Source organism: Myxine glutinosa, chromosome 9 (assembly GCF_964187855.1).
Source record: "Myxine glutinosa chromosome 9, kmMyxGlut1.1, whole genome shotgun sequence".
Taxonomy (NCBI): Eukaryota; Metazoa; Chordata; class Myxini; order Myxiniformes; family Myxinidae; genus Myxine; species Myxine glutinosa.
The window spans coordinates 85,167,571-85,175,275 of record NC_136269.1 but is presented as its reverse complement, the minus strand read 5'-3'; the positions used below and the strand labels follow the sequence as shown (position 1 = coordinate 85,175,275).

Sequence of the window (7,705 nt, the reverse complement as noted above, 5' to 3'; positions counted from 1 at the left end):
AAACCCTCTCCTTCGACAAATACACTAAACAGATCACAAAGACAGCCTTCTTCCACCTGAAAAACATCGCCCGTCTCCGTCCATCCCTCTCCTCTGTGGCTGCAGAAACCCTCATCCACGCCTTCATCACTTCCCGTCTGGACTACTGCAATAGCCTCCTTTATGGTTCACCCTCAACAATCACCAATAAACTCCAATACATTCAGAACTCCGCTGCCCGTCTACTCACCCATTCCCGGACCCGTGACCACATCACCCCCGTCCTTTACAAGCTTCACTGGCTCCCCATCTCCCAGAGAATCCAGTACAAAATCCTCCTCTTGACCTACAAAGCCCTCCATAACCTGGCCCCATCCTACCTGGCTGACCTCCTCTCCAGACACACTCCCACCCGCAACCTCCGCTCTGCTGGTACCAACCTCCTGACCCCCCCCATCCGGACCAAATTTAGATCCTGGGGGGACAGGGCCTTCTCCATCGCTGCTCCCACCCTCTGGAACTCGCTACCTCACACCATCAGAGACTCCTCCTCACTCACCACATTCAAAACATCACTCAAGACCCACCTGTTCAACACTGCATTCAACATTTAACCCACAGCATCTAACCCCTGACTATCTCCTCTCCTTCTCCCTCCTTTGTGCTTTGAATATTTCCCTATTGATTCTTCTTTTTTTGCAATTGTCTTTATGTTTTGCTATGCGTTATGTTTTGCACTCTGTCAAAGCGTCTTTGGGCTTCCTGAAAAGCGCTATATAAAATAAATGCATTATTATTATTATTATATGGTGGCCATGATGGCATGCATCGCAACAGACATGGGTACCTGTCGTTGCTGCTTCACGCAAGTAGCGTTTACTTTCAGTAAGAACAGGTGTTGCACAAAATGCTTTGTGCACGAAGTTTCTTCTTTAATCAACTATCGCAGTTGTTTCTCGAATCGTGCACGACACAATATGCGATCCTCAGTCTATTAAAATATAGCTCATGATGCATTTTGTTTTCCTGATTATTGCTTTATAATTTAATTTATTGTTATTCTGTTCTCTTACTTGTCAAAATATAATACAATTATGTAATGTAACCGGATAAATGTTAATGGAGTATAATGGAAAAATTAAAGTCGGATTTCAATTTCTCCCTCTTTCCTTTTCGCGCCGATTCGCAATTAACGGACGACGCAGTGATTCATAATGTCGATGAGAAAGCTCAACGGCAGCGTGTTTGTCACTGAGATTTTCCTTCTCATTTCGATGCCCGAGGAAATAATCATCAAGTTTTAAACCATCGCTACACAAAGCACGTGGTTCATTGTCGATGTTTAAAAAATTAAACGGTCGTCTCTCATATGTGTCATTCTTTTTGACCGTTTATATGTCCATATCTTCAGAAGGACATTTAGCAAGGACTATAACCTGTGCCCGGCTAGCTCAGTCGGTAGAGCATGGGACTCTTAATCCCAGGGTCGTGGGTTCGAGCCCCACGTTGGGCGCAATTGTTTTTGGGGAGATCACAATTAACAGCCGCCAACTTCGACCTGCTTTGTTCACATTGCTAAAATATTATACGAGACAGCTTTTGAAATTTGGTCTGGGTTTAATCAATTTTGACCATTGGAGAATATCCATTGACGTCATCACGCCTTCGACCCGCCGCATTTGATTATTTAAAAACAAAGCGAACCGACACGTGAATTGCGCCATTGCATTTACATTTTGTTAAAATGGTCAATGTTTGCGATGTATTTTGTTGTATCAGTCGTGCCGAAAGGAAGTATTGGTTGTCTACTACCACTATTACAATTTGTAGAGGCGATTACAACTACTACCACGACTACTACAACTACTACCACTATTACAATTACTACTACTATTACAATTTGTAGTGGCGATTACAACTACTACCACGACTACTACAACTACTACCACTATTACAATTACTACTACTATTACAATTACTACTACTATTACAATTACTACTACTACCACTACCACTATTACAATTACTACTACTATTACAATTACTACTACTATTACAATTACTACTACTACCACTACCACTATTACAATTACTACTACTATTACAATTACTACTACTACCACTATTACAATTTGTAGTAGCTATTACAATCTACTACGACGACTACTACTACTACTACCACTATTACAATTACTACTACTACTATTACAATTACTACGACTACTACTATTACAATTACTACTACTACTACAATTACTACTACTATTACAATTACTACTACTACCACTATTACAATTACTACTACTACCACGATTACAATTACTACTACTACTACTACTACCACTACTAGTACTATTACAATTACTACTACAACTAATACTATTACTACTACTACTACTACTACTACTACTACTACTACTACTATTACAACCACTACTACTACTACCACTATTGCAATTACTACGACTACGACTACTACTATTACAATTACTACTACTATTACAATTATTACTACCACTACTACTACTATTACAATTATTACTACCACGACTACTACTATTACAATTACTATTACCACTACTACTACTATTACAATTACTACTACCACTACTACTACTATTACAATTACTACTACCACTACTACTACTATTACAATTTAATTAATTACAATTACTACTACCACTACTACTACTACCACTACTGAAATTACTACGACTACTACTACTATTACAATTACTACTACTACTACAATTATGACTGCTACTATTACTACTACCACTACTACTACAATTACTACTACTACTACTATAACAATTACTACTACTATTACAATTATTACTACCACTACTACTACCACTATTTCAATTACTATGACTACTACTACTACTACTCCAATTACTACTACTACTATTACAATTACTACTACTACTACTACTACTATTATTACAATTCCTACTACTACTACCACTACTAGTACTAGTACTATTACAATTACTACGACTATGACTACTACTATTACAATTACTACTACTACCACTATTACAATTACTACTACTACAATTACTACTACTACCACTACTACTATTACAATTACTACTACCACTGCTACTACTGTACTACATATAGGTGCTACTACCAGTACAGCGCTGGGCTGCCTGCGGTGGCTCAGGACTAACTGGTCCAGTCGACCATCACCAAATCCGGGAGATGATCGTCCAAGTCGTCCTGACGGGTGGTGGTAGACAAGGCCAATTGTTGGATTAAGGTCTTATTGAACCTTTCCACCATCCCGTCAGATTGAGGTCTTAGGGGTGTTCTTCTTGTTTTCCTAATTGACACGAGACTGCACACTTCTGTTCAACAATTGACTCAAAATTTCGTCCCTGCTCTCCAGAATCCCATTCCGACATACAAATTCTACTACTACAAATTCTTCTTGGTTGGGGTGTGCATCGGCCTTTTGCCAATAATTGGTAAAATAGTCCATAAACCACAAGGATGTATTTGTTACCTTGGCGGGTGCAAAGTAGTGGTCCGAGGATGTCCACAGCAACCCGGTAAAGGGGGCTCCTACCTGGTGTAATTGTAGCAGGGACCTCATCCTCTGTGTCGGTCACTCGAGCAGGACAGGCGTCGCATGCTCGACACTAATCCTGCATATCGCGCCCCATATTAACCCAATAGAACCTCTGGTGGACTCAAGATGTTGTTGTCTTCAGACAATGAACAGCTTACGCCAGTAGCAGACTGGGTCTTAAAACCGACCCGGGCATCCTTCACCAAGGTCGGCCCATTATTCATTAATATGTTGCTTATCTGAGAAAATAGACGAAATGCTTGAAAAAAAAAAAACGAAATAAAATCCACTAAAAACTAAATTTATTTTCAGTAACACAAGCACATGTCATGTTTAAGAGAGTAGGTGCCTGCGCAGTTTGCTGCTTCTGGCAGCCACACCATCAATGATATCCTTAGTTTCAAGTTTGGCCAGGATCCCTTTTTCCACAGACATCAACATGAACGCCTCAAGATGTTCTTGTGTCATTGTACTTCGCAGACGGCTTTTGATTCTCTTCAAAGCAGAGAAAGACCGTTCACATGCCACTTGTGACACAGGCAGCGTTAGCAGCAGCTTGTCGGCAAGCCCAATGCTCTTGTAGACATCAATGAAGAGGTTCAACTTGAGGAGCACCTTGTAGCAGCAGAGAGGACAGGCTTTACATGACTTACATGTACTTGGCAGAGTCTTCCTGTCCTGTTCAGACTCACTGTCCCCCTGCACTGCATAAGCATCTGCTACTGATTGTTTCAGTGTTGACCATTGTTCTCCAAGGCTTCGCAGTTCTTTTCGTAGTTGTTCCGCAGTAACACCATCATCAAATCTCAGCAAATGTTTATGCAGCTCTTCCATAGCTCCCGATGGCACTTGATCAAAGTTCCTTGGGTGAAGAAGTGAGAGATCAGCATACAATGTTGATGTTGCTGATCTGTCAACCCGCTGCTCAATGCTGCTCACAATAGTGTCCACTATTCGATTGTACACTTCAATGCGATACTTCTTTACTGGGTCAGAAGCTGATGTAGCCTCATCTATGAACAGTTCGCCATCAATACGTTTGTGCTGTCTTTGCCGTTTTATAGGAAGGGACTCTTCCATAACAAGATTTACATCCATTTCATCCGACTGGTCATTATCCCATTGAACAAACTTTGCAGCTGCATCATGACAAGCTTGGAAGTCATCCCGTAGCATCTAAATATTCTCTAGCAATTCATCCACTGTTACGTGCTCCTCCCCGACCCCCTGGTCATGGTGTACCTCCGAGCCCCGAGAGGTGTCACGGCAGAAAAATGTGTTATTCTGTATGTCAAAGATCAATGGAGAAGCCAACCCAATTGTTACTCACAAACAAATATTGTATTAAAATCACACAAGAATAACAGTACAACAATAATAGTAATCAAAAGTACAATCAATATGTCCTATGATGGTACCATCAGTTTTGTGATATATAACTCACTGTGCTCCAAGTGAGTGAAACAAGAACATCCCCAATGTCTCTTATTCCCGGCTTCAAGCCCAAAGTTGATTCGCTCCAGCGATCGCCAGAACGATGTCCAATCGAGACCAGAATCCCTTGCGGATGGCAAGTACAGTCACACAGCCCCAAAGCTGCACAAAGGCGCCCTCAAGGCGACTGGGAAATCACATCCTCAGGTATGGACTTTCACGGCTCACAGTCGGCGAACCGCAAATTAATCTTCAGAAGCCACGGTGCACACACACGCCAGATACGTCTGAAAGCGGTGAAAACGGCTGACGAAGCAATGACCTTGCTCGACGCGCGTGAGTCAAAATGGCCGACGACCCGCTCTTAAGACGTAACGGCCCGGCGATAATTCTCCTCGGAATCCACCACCAAAAACCGGACACGCAGGTTGATCGGTCACAGCGATGACAACTCTGTCGCAGGGATCCCTTTCCCGGGAACCCAAAAGTTCACTCGTGACTCTTGCTCGCCAACGTTCGCTCCAGACCGCAAGTAGCTCGGCTCCTTCTTGTCCGACTCACTGGCTCCGCCTTCTTTTTCTCCTCTTCCTCTTCGTCATCCGGTTCCCGATCCGGTTTCCTGTTTCTTTTAACATTAACTTTTTTACCTTTTGAAATAGTAAGGGAAACATATGAAAATCTGTTAACTAAATTGTTACCAAAAATTTTCTTCACCAATATGTTTGTAAAGGTGTGTAATAACATGTGTTAAAATGTTGAAGGTCAACTCCTGTGGGAAACCCAGAAAAAAAGCTGTTGAATTCGGGTACCGAAAAATTATTTTCGAGAAATTTTTTTTTTTTTAATCGCCCCTTAAGTAACTTATGAGGGGTCAAATAAGGGTTTTTCATGATTCTGAGTTGATTGTTAACATTTATATTTCACCACAGACACTCCTTTGTGGAAAAATAATTTCTAAATATATCTCATTTTCTACTTTGCAGGACATGGAGTCTAGCAATATGGATGAAGACGTTACTCCACCTGTGCTCAATTGCTTCATCTGTGCACGCTCGGATACACCAGCTGAAAGGCTCATACAGGCAACTCCAAAGGGATACTCAACTTTATTGAAACAAGCAGAAACTGTCGAAAATGTTACTGTTGTGGAACGTATGAAGGAGGCTCAAAAGGAAGGAAAACTGAGGTACCACCAGAAGTGTAAAAATGATCTGTACAGCAACTTTGTTGCAACCACCAAGAAGTCAGCTCAAGCATCAAAGGCAGAGAAAGAGTCATCAAAGTTGAAGAGAAGACGCACTACTTGTGAGTTCAGTTCATCAACTGGCTGCAGTTCTAGAAGATCACAGTCAGTTGACCTCCTGTATAAGGATGTATGCATTCTTTGCAACCAACCAGCCCAGCTCTACAAAAATAATCCAGCACAAGCTAGAAAGAAATACAGAGTGCCAGATAATTTGACTGCAGATACACTGAAGGCAAGCTTGCTGAAGACAGCACGGAGTCGCGGGGATGACTGGGGCACTGAAGTCACTGGACGCCTGGAAGGGATCAACGACTTGGTAGCAGAAGAAACACTGTACCATTTGCGATGCAAACTTATGTTTGCGAGAGGTGACAGTTTGTCCAAGACTGATGAGGAAGGAAAAAGGAAGAGAGGACAGAGGAGTATTGATGAGGAGCGAGAGGCAGTTTTTATTGAATTCTGCGAATGGTTAGACTCAGAATTAGAGCATGGGGTAATGAACATGGACCAAGTCCATGAAAAGCTGCAGGAGTTTGATCAGTCACCAGAGAAGAGCCTTTCTTATTCAAAGCATTGGCTAAAGATAAAACTTCTAGAGAAATACGAAGACACCTTGTATTTCACAACACAGGAAAGAAGGGCAGATGTACTCTGTCTCAAAGATGGCACCGACAATATTCTGCGAGGGCATCATGCTAATCTTGATCATGGAGATGAGAAGACTCAGATCATAAAGACGGCACTCAAGTTCATATCCAATGATATTGCCTTGATTGATTTAGGTCCAAAGTCATACCCCACCACACACAGTATGACTGACATCGATAGTCAGCTGACACTTGTTCCTGCAAGCCTTCAGATGTTCTTGAGACCGATTGTCAAGACAGACGAAAGAGTTGCCGTTTGGGGGCAGAATTTTATTAAGGCCTGTCGACCTCGGTCTGGAGTATTGCCACACCAAATGGGGCTTGCCATACAACTTGATCATAGATTTGGGTCAAAATGGATGCTCAACAAGTTCCACCGGCTGGGATACACTGAGTCTTACACGGAGACACAAAACTACAAATACTGCTTCCTTAATAGTAGGAGTGGAGATGATGTTCCAGATACTTCTGGCACTCTTGACACCATTGTGGAGGAAACCGATGAACAGATCAATGATGAGGTTGCGGTTGATGCTGCGCTTGAGGATCAATCAGTGATGACAGCCAAAGTGCCAGCCAGTGAAAGTGAATTGTCAAGTAATGATCAGGTGGTCTTTATGGAGGTTGGGGAAACAAACAATGCAGTCACTCAGTTTGTTGGAGACAATATAGATTTAAACATTGTCTCTATTCACGGAAACACTCCCTTTCACTCAATGGGTTGGATCGAAGTCACCTCTCCGGCACCACCTTTGCCTATGTCTCTGAACATGTCTCTGTCTCTGCAGCATGTCTCTGAACCCCAGTGACTATGGATGGACA

At 42.1% G+C, this 7,705-nt stretch overlaps 1 non-coding gene across 1 annotated transcript; it reads left to right on the top strand.

The window, feature by feature from the left end:
- The first annotated feature begins 1,419 nt into the window (after positions 1-1,419).
- On the top strand, positions 1,420-1,492 carry TRNAK-CUU (transfer RNA lysine (anticodon CUU)). The gene has a single exon. It is a non-coding gene; the product is annotated as a tRNA-Lys (tRNA).
- The last annotated feature ends 6,213 nt before the right edge of the window (positions 1,493-7,705 follow it).